Raw genomic sequence first — 22,197 nt, forward strand, 5'->3', positions numbered from 1 at the left:
ATATTTGGTCTCTCTTTCCAAAAATTTACAAATACAACACTTGTGCTCCTGTATACATACTCTCACTGCTCGCGTGGTCATACCCACGTACATCATACCGCACGGGCATTTTAATCCATAGACAACATGTGTGCTCGCACATGAAATTCTCCCCCTGATCTGGATCTGTTTACCTGTATGAGGATGAGAGATGGAATTGCCCCTCACAATTGAGTAACGCTGAACACTACAGATTGAATGAAATTGATCCAACCATGGAAATAAAAACAATGGTGGATTTTTACTTATCTGTGCAGTGGAAGATGGAACTATCACTCAGCAAATAGCAAAAGGGTTGACTATAGACCATCTGTGTACCCCTTTATTATATCTCCTGCCCAAAACTCATAAAAGACTAAGAGACCCCCGGGGCGCCCAATTGTATCCAGCCGGGGAAACGTTTTGTCCCATCTAGCTGGTTTTATAGACAGCTTTTTGCAGGAGATAGTGGGTTCTTTTAAGCAGGCCATACACTGGCTCGATTCGCGGCCGTTTCGACAGCAGATTCGATCCTGGGATCGAATCTGCTGCCAATCGTTCGCGGTAAACGCAGCCGCCGATCCGATTTCCTCCCGAAATCGGATCGGTCCGTCGATCGCGCCGTGCGGGAAATTACCCTCGATCGCCCGCGGGTAAAGTGCGCGTCGCTAGCGGCGGCCGATCCGATCAAGTATACATTACCTGAGGCTGGCTCCCGGGCGTCTTCTCCGCACTGCACGGCTCTGTTCCGGCTCCATCCATCCCGGCGCTTCCTGTGTCACTGCAGTGACCAGGAAGTTCAAATAGAGGGCGCTCTATTTGAACTTCCTGGTCACGGAGTAACACAGGAAGCGCCGGGACGGAGCCGGAACAGAGCCGTGCAATGCGGAGAAGACGCCCGGGAGCCAGCCTCAGGTAATGTATACGGGGGGGGGGGGGGGGACAGGCGGCAGGAGCAGCTCAGCAGATGGTGAATCGGTTTCAGGCTGAAATCGATTCACAATCTGTTTGCAGTAAAGGCAGCCATACGATCCCTCTCTGATCAGATTCGATCAGATAGGGATCTGTCAACTGGTCGATCTAATGGCACATCGACCAGTGTATGGCCACCTTAACTCATTGCTTGAAAGACACAATAGACCTCCTGCAAAGAATTGAATCTTTTGAATTGAATCAAATCCTTTGGCGTTTTGCCAGTGGATTTGACTTTTTGTAGTCTTGACATACAGAGTCTTTTCACTGCAATCCAGCAGGATGAGGCTATTGGTTGTGTTGAATCTAATTTGTTGGACACAAATCTATCTAACAATATGTTATATTTTCTCCTTGATGCATTGCAGCTGGTTCTGAAGTTTAATTACTTTAAATTTTATGGTAATTTTTACTTTCAAAAACAGGGAGCTCCTTCAGTAGCTCCTTCAGTAGCAAATATTTTTGTTAACCTTCTTTGCGGTAACCCCGAGCTGAGCTCGGGGTAAGCCGCCGCGGAGGATTTCTCAGGCCCTGCTGGGCCGGCTTTCATAATTTTTTTTTTTTAGAACATGCAGAAAGCACTTTGCTGTGTGTTTGGGTCGATCGCCGCCGCTTGCCGCCGATGCGCCGCTACCCGCCCCGATACAGGCCCCCCCCGCGGCATACCCATTGCGCAGCCTGGCCAATCGCCGCCAGGCTGCGCTATGGGGTGGATCGGGACGCCCTGTGACGTCACGACGTTGATGACGTCGATGACATCACTCCGTTCATCACCATGGCGACGGGGGAAGCCCTGAAGGAAATCCCGTGCAGAATGGGATTTCCGGATGGGCTTGATCACCAGCGGCGATCGGAGGGGTGGGAGGGAGGCCACAGGGAGGGGGGAATCATGTAGCTAGCGCTAGGCTAGCTACATGATAAAAAATAAATTAGGCTTAAAAAACCTCCCGCGGCCGCGCAGCCGCAGAACAATTGACCGCCAGGAGGGTTTTAAGCCTCTTGAGAGAAAGTTTTTTCATGACCATCCGAAATATAAGGAACATATTTTTCAGTATGTCAGATTTGTGGATGACGTCCTGATTGTGTGGAGCGGCACTATGGAAGTTCTGGAGGAGAAGGTAGTTGAGGCCAATGCTAGCCACAGTCCCATCAAGTTTTCCATGGAAGCATCAAGTGAGTCGGTGAATTTCCTGGATGTTACCATCGTTAAACGGGATGATAGGTTGCACACCCAACTGTTTAAAAAGCCCACCGATTGAAGCAATCTTTTAAGGAAAGATAGTTACCATCACCCCCATACCACAAGAGCTATCCCCAATGGTCAATTTTTAAGAGCTAAAAGGATTTGTTCCACAGTAGACGATTATACAGAAACTGGGCAGGAACTAATTGAGAAATTTGTGACCAAAAGATATCAACGAGATCATTTTGTTAGATTACAGGAGGAAGTGGGGAGGGTAGAGAGAACTGACTTATTGGTGGGCCGCAAAGAAAATGCAAAGGTTGAGCGAATTCCATTTGTGTTGCAGTTTGAACACAACACTTCGCTGGTCAAGAAAACAGTGAGAACATTTTGGCCAGTTTTGAGTAGTGACCAAACTGTTGGGAGACTTTTCCAGGAATCACCACTGTTCTCAAAAGAGGCAAAACAGTACAGAACATAGTCAGAAAGGTTGATACTTCCATTAATGTAGTGACGCAGAACCACCAAAGGGATGGTACCTGTTGCCTGTTGCAACTGCAATGTTTGCTCAGCAATTGTAAGGGGCAATTCCATCTCTAATCCTCATACAGGTAAACAGATCCTGATCAGGGGGAGAATTTCATGTGCCAGCACACATGTTGTCTATGGATTAAAATGCCCGTGCGGTATGATGTACGTGGGTATGACCACACGAGCAGTGAGAGTACACAGGAGCACAAGCGTTTTATTGGTAAATTTTTGGAAGGAGAGATCAAATATGAAACCTCTGTGTCTAGGCATTTTAGTGAGGCCAGACATAGAGCCCCACAATTACGCTGGTTAGTACTTAATTGCATAGATCCTAAATCTGGTGGGGGCGACAAAGAAAAATTGTTGCTTCAAAAAGAAGTCGGCTGGATTAATTATCTGGATGTTATACATCTGAGAGGGATGAAAGAACACACACAATGGAAATGCTTTTTATAATAATTTTGCATAGAGTTTGAGATCATCAAATGAGGTTATGTGTTAGTGTGTACTATCACGCAATTCATCTTTCTTTTTACAGGCTGGTGTTCATGGGTAGCCTTATTGGAGTGCCCTAGGAGTACGGTCGGTCAGTCCATTATAGTGATTTGGGTAGTCCATAGTGGAATGCCCCTGAACATGCATTTTTTAACTTTTGCATTCAAATTTGGTTACATACATTTTTAACATTTGCATACAAATTTCTTTGGTTACATAAATTTGTATTTTTGATACTATTTAATATGTATACAATTGCATTTAAACACATTATATTGGTGCTTGCATTGAAATAGCGAAGAGTGGCCTATGTCTAGCTATTACCTACCACGCCCCCTAGCTAGTGCCTACCACAGGCGTGATTTTGAGCTATTATAAATGGAGGTTGTGTGGTTTGGTTCATTATATACCTGAGGAAAAACCGTGATGGTTCGTAACATGTAGTGTTGCTCCGCTTTCAATACATGCTTTAATTAGCAAAGCCAGTTGTGTGCCGCCTCTTCACTCTTTGCATGTTTGTTGCTCAGGGAGGTGACCTGAGCGAGGTGCAGCACCGGCAGTTGCAGGAATATCGTTCCTGTGTGGGTTCCTGGACCGTGGTTTTCTTCACATTTATGCCAAAGCACGGTGTGGACTGTTGCAAATAGTCAATCGTGTAGAAATACATTTTATAATAGGAGGTGGGAAAAAGAGAGGAAGATAATTTACGGTAAGTTGAGGATCATTGATAATGTGGAGCTAGCAAAGCTAACTGCATCGCCTGCAATTAGTACAGAATTCCGCTGCAAGGCTGTTAACTATACAACCCTGCCATTTCCACATAACACCAACCCTTTGCTCACTCCACTGGCTACCGATAAAATTGAGAATTATTTTTAAGATTGGCTTATTGACATTCAATTCCTTGTACAATCTGACCCCTGGATACCTGAAGGACTAGTTGTTACAATTGCATCATACCCAACACAATCATAGATCATAAGGATCTTATAACTTGGCCACCCCAAAGTCCACCTAAAAACCTTTGGAGACAGAGCCTTTTGTCATGCTTCCCCTACACTTTGGAACTCTCTGCCTCACCCAGTTAGGACATCTCCATCCCTGGAAGTATTTAAGTCCAAACTGAAAAACCACCTGTTTAGTCTGGCATTTATGAACACCAATTTCCCCTGAACACAGTTCAGCCTGCAAACTTGTATTAATCTGAGACATATCTACAGTGGTTTGCAAAAGTATTCAGCCCCCTTGAAGTTTTCCACATTTTGTCATATTACTGCCACAAACATGAATCAATTTTATTGGAATTCCATGTGAAAGACCAATACAAAGTGGTGTACATGTAAGAAGTGGAACGAAATTAATCATACATGATTCCAAACATTTTTTTTACAAATAAATAACTGCAGTGGGGTGTGCGTAATTATTCAGCCCTCTTTGGTTTGAGTGCAGTCAGTTGCCCATAGACATTGCCTGATGAGTGCTAATGACTCAATAGAGTGCACCTGTGTGTAATCTAATGTCAGTACAAATACAGCTGCTCTGTGACGGCCTCAGAGGTTGTCTAAGAGAATATTGGGAGCAACAACACCATGAAGTCCAAAGAACACACCAGACAGGTCAGGGATAAAGTTATTTAGAAATTTAAAGCAGGCTTAGGCTACAAAAAGATTTCCAAAGCCTTGAACATCCCATGCAGCACTGTTCAAGCGATCATTCAGAAATGGAAGGAGTTTGGCACAACTGTAAACCTAGGCCTTTCACCTAAACTCACAGGCCGAACAAGGAGAGCGCTGATCAGAAATGCAGTCAAGAGGCCCATGGTGACTCTGGACGAGCTGCAGAGAGCTACAGCTTAGGTAGGGGAATCTGTCCATAGGACAACTATTAGTCGTGCACTGCATAAAGTTGGCTGTTATGGAAGAGTGGCAAGAAGAAAGCCATTGTTAACAGAAAAGCATAAGAAGTCCCGTTTGCAGTTTGCCACAAGCCATGTGGGGGACACAGCAAACATGTGGAAGAAGGTACTCTGGTCAGATGAGAGCAAAATTGAACTTTTTGGCCAAAATGCAAAATGCTATGTGTGGTGGAAAACTAACACTGCACATCACTCTGAACACACCATCCCCACTGTCAAATATGGTGGTGGCAGCATCATGCTCTGGGGGTGCTTCTCTTCAGCAGGGTCAGGGAACCTGGTCAGAGTTGATGGGAAGATGGATGGAGCCAAATACAGGGCAATGTTGGAAGAAAACCTCTTGGAGTCTGCAAAAGACTTGAGACTGGGGCGGAGGTTCACCTTCCAGCAGGACAACGACCCTAAACATAAAGCCAGGGCAACAATGGAATGGTTTAAAACAAAACATATCAATGTGTAAGAATGGCCCAGTCAAAGTCCAGATCTAAATCCATTAGAGAATCTGTGGCAAGATCTGAAAACTGCTTTTCACAAACGCTGTCCATCTAATCTGACTGAGCTGGAGCTGTTTTGCAAAGAAGAATGTGCAAGGATTTCAGTCTCTAGATGTGCAAAGCTGGTAGAGACATACCCTAAAAGACTGGCAGCTGTAATTGCAGCAAAAGGTGGTTCTACAAAGTATTGACTCAGGGGGTTGAATAATTACGCACACCCCACTTTGCAGTTTTTGTTTTTTTAAATATGTTTGGAATCATGTATGATTTTCATTCCACTTCTCACGTGTACACCACTTTGTATTGGTCTCTCGCGTGGAATTCCAATAAAGTTGATTCATGTTTGTGGCAGTAATATGACAAAATGTGGAAAACTTCAAGGGGGCCGAATACTTTTGCAAACTACTATATGTCCTATGGGAGAAAAGCATTTACAGAGGTTATTGTATTTTACTGTATTATTTACTACAACTAGGTCTCATCACTCACCCTATAATATTCACCACGCTCCACCCATCGCTTTTATAATCATCATGCTTAGATATTGCCGTATTTATTAAACTTTTTATTTAGAAATTGCTTTGGCAAATCTGCAATTGTAGTACTGCCAATGGGCCTTTTTTTAATCTAAAAAGAGGAAGTTAGTAGTAAGGTTAGACATGTCACATCAAACCGCCCACTTCTGGCAAAGTGACAGGTGCCCCGCCCCTTTTCCACACCTTTTCCCCGCCCCCTTTTCACACCTTTTCACCGCCCCTTCCGGTATGTGTCCCCGCCCCCCTAATGCCCTTAGTAATGCTGTGTCACGCCCCTTGCTGCCCACAGTGAAACACCGCCCACTTCTGGTCTTGGACCCACCCCCCAATGGAATAAACCGATCAAAAAGCTTTGTGCAGATCGTGAAATAAAGCATTTTTTTTACTACAAACACGGTCAAGGCCGCCATTGCAGAACGTTTTAATCGCACTTTGAAAACCAAGCTGTGGCGCTATCTTAGACACCAAAATACATACCGTTACATCGATAATTTACAAAAGATCTTAACAAGTTATAATAACACATACCACTCCTCTGTACGATGCAAACCTTCTTCTGTTACAAAAAACAATTCTTTGTTAATCTGGAAAAACCTGTACCAAGATTATGCGTGTGTTAAAAAGATTAAGCCCGCGCTTGTAGTTGGCGACCACGTGAGAATTTCCTGTTATAAAAGTGTATTTACAAAAGGTTATGAGCAAACCTACACGGAAGAGATCTTCACAATACAATCTATCAACACCAGGGGTCTTAGGCCTCTTTATAAGTTGAGAGATCTAGCTGGGAACGCCATTGAGGGGTCATTCTATGATGATGAACTACAAAAAGTGCCGCTTCATAAAAACAGAATTTATCAGATATAAAAAATTATAAGAAAGAAACGTGTGAAGGGGAAAACTTTGTACCTAGTTAAGTGGCTCGGGTACCCTGAAAAATTCAACGAGTGGATTCAGGAAAACCAGCTGATCGATATATAAAATATGCAGACCAAATCCTTTTATATTACCTTACCGTGCAACGCCTCATCAAAAATTTACCCAGAGAATACAATTTCAAACTATACAACCAAATTGGCTAAATCTGTGGAACTTCGCGGCTCGTGGGAAGTAGCGCTCACCGAAATACAGTATCCGCATTCATGGTATACCTTTGAAGGACCCAAGGGTATGTTTCACGCCGGGAAACGTGGAGAACCGTTAAGAGATTATTATGTTAGAGCCGGGTATTATCACACTATTGACGATCTTATCAAAGGCGTTAATCATAGACTCGAAAAAGCAAAGTTACCTCAAGACCAGATTAAATTGACGTATGATGAGGCTGAAAGAACCGTTAGTCTGTATAATTCACCCACACACATTTTCATACCGGGTAAAAAATTGGGACATATATTAGGTTTACCTGTACCAACACCTGAACAACTGAAACAGCTAAAAGCAGGTTACCATCCTTACTGCCCACCAGATCCGAGTCAAACACCCCAAAACACCAAAATATTCTACCCCGATATCAGAGCGGGGTTTTATACGCTGTTTGTGTACACGGATATAATAGAACATCAGCTTGTAGGGGATGCCTATGTTCAATTATTGAGAACCGTTGAAGTCGGTGGTAGAGGCGGTGGGATAAACACACAAAGATACAGCAGACCCGACTATATACCGCTCTGCAAACATCACTTTGATTCAGTAACCATTTCAATTCAAACCGATCAGGGGAAACCTGTTAGGTTTAAGTACGGAAAATCTATTGTGAGACTTCATTTCAGACAGCGGAACACTGCTGCAAATTTAAATGTTGCAGAAACTGTACAGCGACCCAAATATCTACACCCGATATTACCTTGCTCAAGCGGGCTATGGGCTGGATGGTTTCCGCGGCGATGAATTCATGCACGGGTCGGGTCTAGCCGGTTTATTTAGGGGGCTATTCCGTAGAGTTGTTCCCCTGTTGTAAAGCCGCATGTGAAAACCGCAGCCAGAAATATCGCCAAAGACGCTGTTGCAACCGTGTCAACGGCTGTGTTGGATAGAATAAATCGGACAAAACAAGACCAGGGGGGCTCGGGCGTGGTACACATTCACAAAAAAACGCGTAAGAGGAAACGACGTCTTGACAAGATACTTCTACCCCCATTTTTGAATAAAGCAAGCGCTCGCAAGAGTCGTAGACGACAGAAAGCAACAGACCATTCCCCAGGAGACATCTTTTAATCGTACAACATGGCTTTTGTTCACAACTGCTCGACCGAGTATGCCAAATCCAAACTGGATATCTTTCAAATACCACCAACTCAAACAAGTATTGAAAAATCCCTTTATGTAGAAATACACCCTATCGCCGCACTAGCTGACGGCACCCCCTTGGAGTTCTTTATATCAGGAAGCGGTGAATATTACGACGACTTAAATAACACGATGCTACACATCACCTGTCGGATACTTAAAGCGGATAACACACTCCTACAGGATGGCGCCCGTGTGGCTTTGGTTAATTACCCTATAGCCAGTCTTTTCAGTCAGCTAGATGTATCCCTCGGTGATAGATTAGTGTCTACAAGTGATAATCTGTATACCTACAGAGCCTATATAGAAACACTTCTAAACTATAACGTGCAGACTTTGGCAACGCAGTTTACATCCGGGTTATTCTATAAAGATACAGCTGGACAATTTCACAATCGAGCGTTGGATGGTGACAATGCCGGTTTCATCAAAAGAGCGCAGTTTACAGCGCGTTCTAGAAGCGTCGAGCTAGTTGGGCCAGTTTACGTCGATATTTTTAATCAGCCAAAGCTGATCCTGAACGGGTTAGACCTGAAGATTAAACTCACCAGAAATAAAGACATTTTTTGCCTTATGAGCGCTGAAGCTGATGCGTTTAAAGTGCAGATACAAAATGCATCGTTATATATTAAAAGGGTTTAAGTCTCACCAGCTGTAAGGATCGGGCACAGTCAGGCGCTGTTAACCGCTAACGCAAAGTACGCCATTTACCGGGCGTGTCTCAAAGTATACAGTATACCGGCCGGGACACGAATTTCCAACTTTGAAAATCTTTTTCTTGGCAATATTCCAAAAATCGTGATACTTGCACTGGTAGGAAATGAAGAATTTTCCGGAAGTTACCAGAGGAATCCGTTGTGCTTCAGTCATTACAATGTAAATTATGCCTGCCTGTATTTAGACGGGCAGCAGATACCTGCAAAACCCTTCCAACCTAATTTTGATGCAGAAGCCGCCATCCGCGAATACATGGCATTGGTGCACATTACAGGCAAGCAGAAGGCGGATAACGCGCTCTCTTTTGACAGGTCTGAGTTCATGAACGGGTACACCCTGTTAGCGTTTGATACAACTTCGGATCAAGAAGTTGGGTCGGGACACTTTTCACTAGTGAAAACCGGTAATCTGAGAGCTGAGCTGCGTTTTGCCAACCCCACTCCAACAACCTTGAATATGATTGTGTACTCTTTAAATGATAACGTTGTTGAAATTAATCATAAAAGAGAGGTGCTATTTGATTATTAACAACAATAATGAATAATTTTGAAATTGAAAGCATCTTGAAAGCTGATTGGTGCGCTAGACGTATCTTTAGAGATGTGCTACCTTGTGATTTCTTACCGACATATAAAGTTGTTCAGAGGCCAGCGGCATACATCGTGAATACAGATCGTTCAACGCAGCGCGGTCAGCACTGGGTTCTAATAATGTTATTGGATGAAGACGCGGCTCTTTTTTTTTTTGACAGTTATGGAATGTCACCAGATAATATCATCTTTCCTAAGGATTTCATACAGTTCTTAAACAGGAATTCTGACTGTATCACCTATAACAATAAACAGCTGCAGTCTACAGATAGCGCTGTGTGCGGGCATTACTGCATATATATGCTCCATCACCTAGCCAGAGGATATAAGCTGAAAGATTTATTGAAAAAATTTGACAAACATTTTAAAACTAATGACGCTTTTGTACAAACATTTGTGGGTCGTAGATTAAAAAGTAAAATGAACTGTTGTTACTACAATCAATCATGTGTTTGTTATGTTGACAACGTACAATAAATGTGTTTAAATGAACAGAATGCTATTTTGATAATGTACAATAAACTTGGTGAATAAAAATGTAATTTTATCACATCTGAGGGTCTGTCTTTTGTTCTGTCATCAGCATCCCTCTACACATTGCAAAATGCAAGACCAGGATTTTTAGATAACAACTCTTATCTACTCTGAGCTTATGGTTGGGAGTTGTTTTAAGTTATCAGAACACACACAGGGTGTCGCTGTGAAAAAAAAACCACAATCCACAGCAAAATAGGCTGTCTACATACAGGTTGTGCAATATCCCACACGCAGCAAAAAGAAAGCACGTGGTTTGTATTACACTCAGCAAAATATCACATGGGCAAAAAAAAAGTGCACAATCTTTAAATTATATGTGATTACTAATAGAGAATAGCTCTTATTTCTTCAAAATTATATACAATATATGAAGCTAAAATGTTCTGTGGGTATATTTAATATTTTAAATAAAAGTTGGGGGTATGGGGGGTTCCAGACCTGAGTTTTAAATGATCTGAAAACTAGTCGCTGAAATTATTAATAGAGATATATAATGTGTATATACAGGTTGTGTAATATCACGCATACAGCAAAAAGAAAGCACATGGCTTGTATTACACTCAGCAAAATATCACATGGGCAAAAAAAGTGCACAATCTTTAAATTATATGTGATTACTAATAGAGAATAGCCTTTATTTCTTCAAAATTATATACAAAATATGAAGCTAAAATGTTCTGTGGGTATACTTAATATTTTAAATTAAAGTTGGGGGGTATGGGGGTACCAGACCCGCGTTTTAAATGATCTGAAATACAATGTCTAGATGCAGATTGTGCAATACCACACAATCAGCAAAAAGAAAGCACATGGCTCCACATCCTGTTTGCAATAAGTTTTTAACTGATCCTGGAAATTAAACTTGTCATTTTTGTGTTCTTCATACCAGGCCAAGACTTCTTTTTTCTCACCAGGCAGCATGTATTCCACACCATAAAACTCTATGTCGGGCATGGGGCCTACATAGCTCTGATTTGCCTCTGTGTTAAAAAAAATATGGAAAATGGCCTTTAACCCCTGAAAATCCCATGGCTTCGGGCATTTTACTGAGCTTCATAGGTATGAAATTTAAAGAATCTATTAACCTCCTTTTTAAACCTACCAGGGTCACACACATCAGCCGCCCCCCTTGATTCACAATGCGCATTTCCAGCTTTTCTCTGATCAGTTCCTGAACAACAAAATAGGTATCATACTTTCCGGCATTATGGACTATAAATGTATAACCGGTAAATTTACCGCTGGTGAAAAACAGTACAAAATCGCGTGTGCAGGTTTTACCGCTGAATTCCCAGGATGTTGGACCGTACAAAGTTGTTGCGTAAATGTAATTGGGTATGTGTGTGCCTGTCTCCTGCATGCATTCAAAGTCATAAAAAATTTACTTTTCTGTCATTTGTTTAACACTGTAGGCTGCATATAACAAATATGACCGTCAAATCTGGAGACACGCCCATCACAAATGCTACATTTCAGACCACTGCACTTATGCTCATCACCATTGTTGACAAAACGGTAACAAGAGTCACAAAAAGATTTCACCCTGCAGAAAGCTGTATTATCAATCGCTAAATGTTTATGTTCTTCAAAACAAACATTTGATCGGCAAAACACACGACAACGGGGGCACCTAGGCTGTTCACCTGAAACCTCTTTGTAATCTGCTCTTTGACAACTTTTGCAAAACTGTACACAACCGTGATTAAACTTATGGGTGTACACCGAACAACACCTCTCACAAAAATAATTAGTACTGATAAAGGTTTTTTACATTTTTAATACCATAATAATGGTTTTCATGGTGTAAAACAAACACTGTCTTCTCTTTACATGTTTGGCCTGTATGATAATACTGCCACTTGCCACGGTCATGATATAGCACTTTAATTGTGGCATCAAAATAGTTTTCAAACAACATTATTTGGCTAAATGACACCATTTGATCTTCTGGTAGGCTCAAATCTTTGTGCGTCTGACAAGCTTTTGCCAACAAAACACGGTCATCTACATCAACACCTGCCAAAAGAGCATGCAGACTAGCAGCTAGACAAACATTAGAGCTGTAATTGTTGAAATCATAAAGCCACTGTTTCTTACGTTTAATAATCTGGCTGTATGTGATAGACTTCAAAATTCTTCTAGCACCACCACCACGTCTATTCTTGATTACAATGACAGCAAGTTTGAGAGAATTGCAAGCCACACATTCGGCATTGCTTTGTAAAGCGTTTGCAATGTTGTTCAGAAATGTTCCAGCGTTAAAGTCCTCTCTAGATTGCTTAGCTGACACAACTGGGTGAAATGCGTCCCCACCATCGAGTCTCAGCTGAACAAAATCACCAGGTTCTATTTCAGTAACTATCTGGGATAGCAGCTCCTGAATAGCAGAATGGATAACACTTACCGCTTCAGCAAAGCTTTGTATTCTGTCAAGATTTACAAACCGAAAGTGATCAACATACTCAAGACCATTAAAATGTACTAGTTCCCGCTGGTGATGAAAAACATGGTCTAAAAACACAGGCGCATCTCCAACCGGCGCAGAAGCAACACACGTGTCTGGATCTTGTGTGGACCTGTCTGCTATGGATGTGTCAGTCTGTTCACACGTGTCATTGTCTGCATCTTGTGTGGAGCTGTCTGCTATGAACATGTCAGCCTGTTCACACGCGTCACTGTCAGCCTGTTCACACGCGTCACTGTCAGCCCGTTCACACGCTTCACACGTGACTGGGTATTGTACGGACCTGTCTGCTATGGATCTGTCAGTCTGTTCAACACCCACACATTGTGTAGAATTACCAGCTGTATGTACAGGGTGTGTGTCACACTGATGAATGTCAGCCGTAACAACTTTTTGTGTTTGCCCTCGCTGTGGTCTGTCTCTTTGATTAGGACTTGTTTGATTGGTAAGCGAACCGGGAGGTACAACCTTTTTGTTAGAATGTGCACGCCTCTTTTTTCTAGCGTGTAGAGAATGCCTGGCTGTATGTAACATCTTTATAGCCCGTTTTTTAAAACTCTAGACCTTTTGCTATGATGTGTTTTATTCGTTTTTCTCAGGCGATTCCCGCTAATACCACTACCCACCATACATAGTCATGCATTGTCACGGCTATCTTTTTCATATAACGACACATATTTCATAAATTTTTCATGCTTTTCAGGTACCTCTCTAATAGCGGCAATGTTTGATGGTGATGGTAATAATGCTTGTAAAATATAAGTGTTCCAAACATTACATAGTAAATCATTTGCCATAGCACTCATGCGGTGATTGTTACGTCCCAAATACTCCAAGTCCTCCGCCCCCACAGAGCGTAGGTTATAAGTTGCTGGGGTTGTTCCGGTGTGTGTGTATTTTCTGTAACAGTTGGGGAAGGTCTTTCCCACAGGCCTGGTGTTATAAGCGCAGGCGTGTATGTTGGGCTGAATGCATCTGTTGTAGGGGTTGGCGCGGTTGTTGCCATTTCTGAGGCATCACCTTCCGATCGTTGGCATTTGGAGTCAGGTGTAGCATCAAAGATTCGTCTCTTTACATTGTCTGTCTCAACAGAGGCTGTAGGTGTATCCAGAACAGCGTAAAAAGAAGTGTTTAACTTTGTGTTTGTAGGTTCACCCCCATAACTGAACCGCTGTGGTGTCGTCGTGTTTTCACAAATAGGCGATAGCGCTGTTGTCCTTATCGATCCAGCATGCCTTTGTTGAGTAGTTGTTCCTCTCTTGCCAGTTGATGTTGTGCGCTGATCGAGCATTGATGGTAGTATCTGTCTGAGGGTAGTCAGCTGCTCATTAATCCTTTTGAGATTCTCTTTCATTTTTTTTGCTACAAGTAAAAATAAACAAAATACAAGACTTAAAGAGACTCTGTAACATGAAAAACATCCCCTGGGGGGTACTCACCTCGGGTGGGGGAAGCCTCGGGATCCTAATGAGGCTTCCCACGCCGTCCTCTGTCCCACGGGGGTCTCGCCGCAGCCCTCCGAACAGCCGGTGACTGTGCCGACTGTCAGTTCAATATTTACCTTTGCTGGCTCCAGCGGGGGCGCTGTGGCGACTTTCGGCACGGAAATAGACGGAAATACCCGATCTCCGTCGGGTCCGCTCTACTGCGCAGGCGCCGGAAACTTGCGCCTGCGCAGTAGAGCAGACCCGACGGCGATTGGGTATTTCCGCCTACTTCGGCGCCGACAGCCATCAGAGCGCCTGCGCAGGAGCCAGGAAGGTAAATATTGCATCACCGCTGTACGGAGGGCTACAGCGAGACCCCCGAGGGACGCAGGACGGCGTGGGAAGCCTCATTAGGATCCTGAGGCTTCCCCCACCCGAGGTGAGTACCCCCCAGGGGCCGTTTTGTCGTTACAGTTCCTCTTTAATTATACAGCCAATTTTCCAACTCCGCACAATGCATTAAAGCTTTCAGATCGTATAAAAGACATTCACCACATTACATATTTTAGTTAGGATAAAACATACACTCACGTGCGTTAGGGGCAGTGACGGGCCTGTCACTGGCATTCCGCTTCCTTCAGCACGTGAATTTGTCCTCCTACTTATTCCTTCTGCACATGAATTTGTCCTTTTACTTCTTCCTTCTGCACATGAAAATTATCACAATGTAAATTTGTATAGAGAACACATTTATTCCAACCTATATTTTACATTAAATATTACAGCCTGCATATAATGATACTTACGTTTCTTAGTTTGTGTGCCTGTTAAGTCAATACGGACAGGATCAAGATTCCCCACAAGCATGCTGGCTGGCCCTCTAGTTGTTGTGCAAGCGGGTATTGCCGCTGTGGCACTATTAGCTGCTACAACGTTAAAAAAAGCTCTGGAACTAAAATGAAAACAAAAAAAATTATTTCAGGAACTAAAATGAAAACAAAAAATAATAAAGTTTTAAAAAGCTATTTACAACTGGACATATATATTTAAACAAATTTAGCTATTTGTAACTATATTTTACATTAAATATTACAGCCTTCATAAAATTATACTTACGTTTCTCGGTTTGTGTCACCGGCCCGTCCGCATCCTGTGTGTTTGTTAAGTCAATACGGACAGGATCAAGATACCTCACAGCCATGCGGGCTGGCTCTCTAGTTGTGCAAGCGGCTATTACAGTTGATTCAGTATTTGTTACAACGTTAAAAGGCTCTGGAACTAAAATGAAAACAAAAATAATTAATTAATAAATTATTAAAAAGCTATTTACGGCAGAGCATATATATTTAAGCAAACTTAGCTATTTTGAAAAAGCAATGTGTGCCAAGCCATAGGTTTATTTACAGCAAGACATACATATATTTAAACAAATTTAGAGATAATGAAAAAAAAAAAAAAATTACGTGTCCTTACTGTTTATTTCTCTCTCCGGAACTTGATTGGCAGATTCATCATGAAGATAAGCAAACACAGTCTCTTCCACATCCACTATAGTAGAAAAAACACAAACGTTTTTGATCATTGTAGGCCTCTATTTGAAATTATAAACAATACTGGACTATCAAAAAATAGCATTAAATGTAAACTTACTTATCTGTGAGTCTGTGAGTTCGCAGAGAGGATTATACAATGAGCTGTTAGGAACGTATTGCGACATCTGTAAATATAAAAATGGCCGCTGTAATTGTCTAACAAATTATAGCCACAAATGACTAATACTGGTAACTACAGCCATAGAAAAACTAACTACAAAGCATATACAGGCCTATAATTATTTTGTTTACACATATTTACCAACTACATAAACAAAAAACAAAACAAACAAAAAACAGGCTATTTACCGCTACTATGTTCATAAAAAAACATAAATACCATAAAAAAGCGAATTATCGTAACTACACTTATAAAAAGAAATTAACTTCAAATCATATATAGGTCTATAATAGTTTTGTACACACATTTTACCAACTACATAAAAACATAAATTATAAAACATATACACAAATATAATTATGTTGCAAACATAGTTGAAATCAATAGATATGTATATATTTATCGGTGTTGGGAAAGAAAATAAACTAACCTTTTTCCTTAGCTGTAAAAAGTTCTAAAGCAAGCGTCTTGGTAACCGGCGATAAACGTTGTCAATGGAACAGCCTTTTGGTAATCAAGGATGTGACGGCTTTGAGCGTTTGCTTCAAGCTGTAGCTATACACTTCTTGGGCAGCCTAATTTATTCTAGTTCTTGGGGGCAGCACCTTAATCTTATCTAGGATTGACAACCAATAAAAAATAGAAAAGAAAAAAAGTGTTGACTTTTTTGCTGAGTGTTACACAAGCCATGTGCTTTCTTTTTGCTGATTGTGTGGTATTGCACAATCTGCATCTAGACATTGTATTTCAGATCATTTAAAACGCGGGTCTGGTACCCCCATACCCCCCAACTTTTATTTAAAATATTAAATATACCCACAGAACATTTTAGCTTCATATTTTGTATATAATTTTGAAGAAATAAAGGCTATTCTCTATTAGTAATCACATATAATTTAAAGATTGTGCACTTTTTTTGCCCATGTGATATTTTGCTGAGTGTAATACAAGCCATGTGCTTTCTTTTTGCTGTATGCGTGATATTACACAACCTGTATATACACATTATATATCTCTATTAATAATTTCAGCGACTAGTTTTCAGATCATTTAAAACTCAGGTCTGGAACCCCCATACCCCCAACTTTTATTTAAAATATTAAATATACCCACAGAACATTTTAGCTTCATATATTGTATATAATTTTGAAGAAATAAGAGCTATTCTCTATTAGTAATCACATATAATTTAAAGATTGTGCACTTTTTTTTTGCCCATGTGATATTTTGCTGAGTGTAATACAAACCATGTGCTTTCTTTTTGCTGCGTGTGGGATATTGCACAACCTGTATGTAGACAGCCTATTTTGCTGTGGATTGTGTTTTTTTATTTCACAGCGACACCCTGTGTGTGTTCTGATAACTTAAAACAACTCCCAACCTAAAGGTCCGTACACACGCCGGACTTTAGGCAACGACGGGTCCGTCGTTGCCTCCCGCTGGGTGGGCGTGCCAGCGACAGTCCGGCGTGTGTTCGCTCTGTCGTCAGACTGATACGGCTGTTTCTGAGCGATCCGCCGGGCGGATCGCTCAGAAACAGCCGTATCAGTCTGCCGACAGAGCGTACACACGCCGGACTGTCGCTGGCACGCCCACCCAGCGGGAGGCAACGACGGACCCGTCGTTGCCTAAAGTCCGGCGTGTGAACGGACCTATAAGCTCAGAGTAGATAAGAGTTGTTATCTAAAAATCCTGGTCTTGCATTTTGCAATGTGTAGAGGGATGCTGATGACAGAACAAAAGACAGACCCTCAGATGTGATGAAATTACATTTTTATTCACCAAGTTTATTGTACATTATCAAAATAGCATTCTGTTCATTTAAACACATTTATTGTACGTTGTCAACATAACAAACACATGATTGATTGTAGTAACAACAGTTCATTTTACTTTTTAATTTACGACCCACAAATGTTTGTACAAAAGCGTCATTAGTTTTAAAATGTTTGTCAAATCTTTTCAATAAATCTTTCAGCTTATATCCTCTGGCTAGGTGATGGAGCATATATATGCAGTAATGCCCGCACACAGCGCTATCTGTAGACTGCAGCTGTTTATTGTTATAGGTGATACAGTCAGAATTCCTGTTTAAGAACTGTATGAAATCCTTAGGAAAGATGATATTATCTGGTGACATTCCATAACTGTCAAAAAAAAAGAGCCGCGTCTTCATCCAATAACATTATTAGAACCCAGTGCTGACCACGCTGCGATGAACGATCTGTATTCACGATGTATGCCGCTGGCCTCTGAACAACTTTATATGTCGGTAAGAAATCACAAGGTAGGACATCTCTAAAGATACGTCTAGCGCACCAATCAGCTTTAAAGATGCTTTCAATTTCAAAATTATTCATTATTGTTGTTAATAATCAAATAGCACCTCTCTTTTATGATTCATTTCAACAACGTTATCATTTAAAGAGTACACAATCATATTCAAGGTTGTTGGAGTGGGGTTGGCAAAACGCAGCTCAGCTCTCAGATTACCGGTTTTCACTAGTGAAAAGTGTCCCGACCCAACTTCTTGATCCGGAGTTGTATCAAACGCAAACAGGGTGTACCCGTTCATGAACTCAGACTTGTCAAAAGAGAGCGCGTTATCCGCCTTCTGCTTGCCTGTAATGTGCACCAATGCCATGTATTCGCGGATGGCGGCTTCTGCATCAAAATTAGGTTGGAAGGGTTTTGCAGGTATCTGCTGCCCGTCTAAATACAGGCAGGCATAATTTACATTGTAAGGACTGAAGCACAACGGATTCCTCTGGTAACTTCCGGAAAATTCTTCATTTCCTACCAGTGCAAGTATCACGATTTTTGGAATATTGCCAAGAAAAAGATTTTCAAAGTTGGAAATTCGTGTCCCGGCCGGTATACTGTATACTTTGAGACACGCCCGGTAAATGGCGTACTTTGCGTTAGCGGTTAACAGCGCCTGACTGTGCCCGATCCTCACAGCTGGTGAGACTTGAACCCTTTTAATATATAACGATGCATTTTGTATCTGCACTTTAAACGCATCAGCTTCAGCGCTCATAAGGCAAAAAAATCTCTTTATTTCTGGTGAGTTTAATCTTCAGGTCTAACCCGTTCAGGATCAGCTTTGGCTGATTAAAAATATCGACGTAAATTGGCCCAACTAGCTCGACGCTTCTGGAATGCGCTGTAAACTGCACTGATGAAACCGGCATTGTCACCATCCAACGCTCGATTGTGAAATTTTCCAGCTGTATCTTTATAGAATAACCCGGATGTAAACTGCGTTGCCAAAGTCTGCGCGTTATAGTTTAGAAGTGTTTCTATATAGGCTCTGTAGGTATACAGATTATCACTTGTAGACACTAATCTATCACCGAGGGATACATCTAGCTGACTGAAAAGACTGGCTATAGGGTAATTAACCAAAGCCACACGGGCGCCATCCTGTAGGAGTGTGTTATCCGCTTTAAGTATCCGACAGGTGATGTGTAGCATCGTGTTATTTAAGTCGTAGTAATATTCACCGGCACCGCTTCCTGATATAAAGAACTCCAAGGGGGTGCCGTCAGCTAGTGCGGCGATAGGGTGTATTTCTACATAAAGGGATTTTTTCAATACTTGTTTGAGTTGGTGGTATTTGAAAGATATCCAGTTCAGATTTGGCATACTCGTTCGAGCAGTTGTGAACAAAAGCCATGTTGTACGATTAAAAGATGTCTCCTGGGGAATGGTCTGTTGCTTTCTGTCGTCTACGTCTCTTGCGAGCGCTTGTTTTATTCAAAAATGGGGGTAGAAGTATCTTGTCAAGACGTCGTTTTCTCTTACGCGTTTTTTTGTGAATGTGTACCGCGCCCGAGCCCCCCTGGTCTTGTTTTGTCCGATTTATTCTATCCAACACAGCCGTTGACACTGTTACAACAGCGTCTTTGGCGATATTTCTGGCTGCGGTTTTCACATGCGGCTTTACAACAGGGGAACAACTCTACGGAATAGCCCCCTAAATAAACCGGCTAGACCCGACCCGTGCATGAATTCATCGCCGCGGAAACCATCCAGCCCATAGCCCGCTTGAGCAAGGTAATATCGGGTGTAGATATTTGGGTCGCCGTACAGTTTCTGCAACATTTCAATTTGCAGCAGTGCTCCACTGTCTGAAATGAAGTTTCGCAATAGATTTTCCGTACTTAAACCTAACAGGTTTCCCCTGATCGGTTTGAATTGAAATGGTTACTGAATCAAAGTGATGTTTGCAGAGCGGTATATAGTCGGGTCTGCTGTATCTTTGTGTGTTTATCCCACCGCCTCTACCACCGACTTCAACGGTTCTCAATAATTGAACATAGGCATCCCCTACAAGCTGATGTTCTATTATATCCGTGTACACAAACAGCGTATAAAACCCCGCTCTGATATCGGGGTAGAATCTTTTGGTGTTTTGTGGTGTTTGACTCGGATCTGGTGGGTAGTAAGGATGGTAACCTGCTTTTAGCTGTTTCAGTTGTTCAGGTGTTGGTACAAGTAAACCTAATATATGTCCCAATTTTTTACCCGGTATGAAAATGTGTGTGGGTGAATTATACAGACTAACGGTTCTTTCAGCCTCATCATACGTCAATTTAATCTGGTCTTGAGGTAACTTTGCTTTTTCGAGTCTATGATTAACACCTTTGATAAGATCGTCAATAGTGTGATAATACCCGGCTCTAACATAATAATCTCTTAACGGTTCTCCACATTTCCCGGCGTGAAAAATACCCTCGGGTCCTTCAAAGGTATACCATGAATGCGGATACTGTATTTCGGTGAGCGCTACTTCCCACGAGCCGCGAAGTTCCACAGATTTAGCCAATTTGGTTTTATAGTGTGAAATGGTATTCTCTGGGTAAATTTTTGATGAGGCGTTGCACGGTAAGGTAATATAAAGGGATTCGGTCTGCATATTTTATATATCGATCAGCTGGTTTTCCTGAATCCACTCGTTTAATTTTTCAGGGTACCCGAGCCACTTAACTAGGTACAAAGTTTTCCCCTTCACACTTTTCTTTCTTATAATTTTTTCTATCTGATAAATTCTGTTTTTATGAAGCGGCACTTTTTGTAGTTCATCATCATAGAATGACCCCTCAATGGCGTCCCCAGCTAGATCTCTCAACTTATAAAGAGGCCTAAGACCCCTGGTGTTGATAGATTGTATTGTGAAGATCTCTTCCGTGTAGGTTTGCTCATAACCTTTTGTAAATACACTTTTATAACAGGAAATTCTCACGTGGTCGCCAACTACAAGCGCGGGCTTAATCTTTTTAACACACGTATAATCTTGGTACAGGTTTTTCCAGATTAACAAAGAATTGTTTTTTGTAACAGAAGAAGGTTTGCATCGTATAGAGGAGTGGTATGTGTTATTATAACTTGTTAAGATCTTTTGTAAATTATCGATGTAACGGTATGTATTTTGGTGTCTAAAATAGCACCACAGCTTGGTTTTCAAAGTGCAATTAAAACGTTCTACAATGGCGGCCTTGACCGTGTTTGTAGTAAAAAAATGCTTTATTTCACGATCTGCACAAAGCTTTTTCATCGGTTTATTCATGAATTCTCGACCGCGGTCGGTTTGTAGTTTTTTCGGTATTCGATCACTACTGCGAAATATGTGCTCAAAAGCCTTAGCAACTGCTTTCCCAGACTTATTGCACAGACCGATACACCATGTATATTTAGATAAAACATCTATGACCGATAAAATATATTTCACACCGTCATTGTAACTTGAAAAATCTATCATAGACACCAGGTCCGCCTGCCATTGTGCGTCTATATCTGAGACAACAATTTTGTTAGTTTAAAATTTTTTCTTAATAGGTTTAAACAAAGTATATGTGTCTTGTCTGTTAAGCCAGTTTTTGACATCTTTCCTGCTTAATCCATACTTCCGAACAACTCTATGCAGGCTGTCGACACCGCCATAAGAACCGGCGGTTTTAAATTATAATAATGCTTTCTCAAAATGTCTTTGGTAGAGGGCATTTGCCTGCTTTTGGTTTGCCTGTCAGCCATATTCAATGTATTTTGGGTTTACAACCAACCTTTTATGCATGTCAAATAAATGACATTGGGCTAACAAAGGGTGGGGGCGGCCTGTATGGGGGCGTGAGTCATTGGGGGGCGGGTCCAAGACCAGAAGTGGGCGGTGTTTCACTGTGGGCAGTAAGGGGCGTGACACAGCATCACTAAGGGCATTAGGGGGCGGGGACACATACCGTAAGGGGCGGGGAAAAGGTGTGAAAAGGGGGTGGGGGAAAGGTGTGGAAAAGGGGCGGGGCACCTGTCACTTTGCCGG

The 22,197-nt window shown here is 41.8% G+C and overlaps 1 protein-coding gene across 3 annotated transcripts in view; it reads right to left on the reverse strand.

Annotated features, from left to right (window-relative positions):
- LOC137534226 (transmembrane protein 176B-like) overlaps positions 1 to 22,197 on the reverse strand; it is a 171,334-nt gene that overhangs the window by 59,774 nt on the left and 89,363 nt on the right. The gene's annotated exons all lie outside the window — the stretch shown is intronic.

The sequence above is a fragment of the Hyperolius riggenbachi genome, chromosome 10 (genome assembly GCF_040937935.1).
Source record: "Hyperolius riggenbachi isolate aHypRig1 chromosome 10, aHypRig1.pri, whole genome shotgun sequence".
Classification (NCBI taxonomy): domain Eukaryota; kingdom Metazoa; phylum Chordata; class Amphibia; order Anura; family Hyperoliidae; genus Hyperolius; species Hyperolius riggenbachi.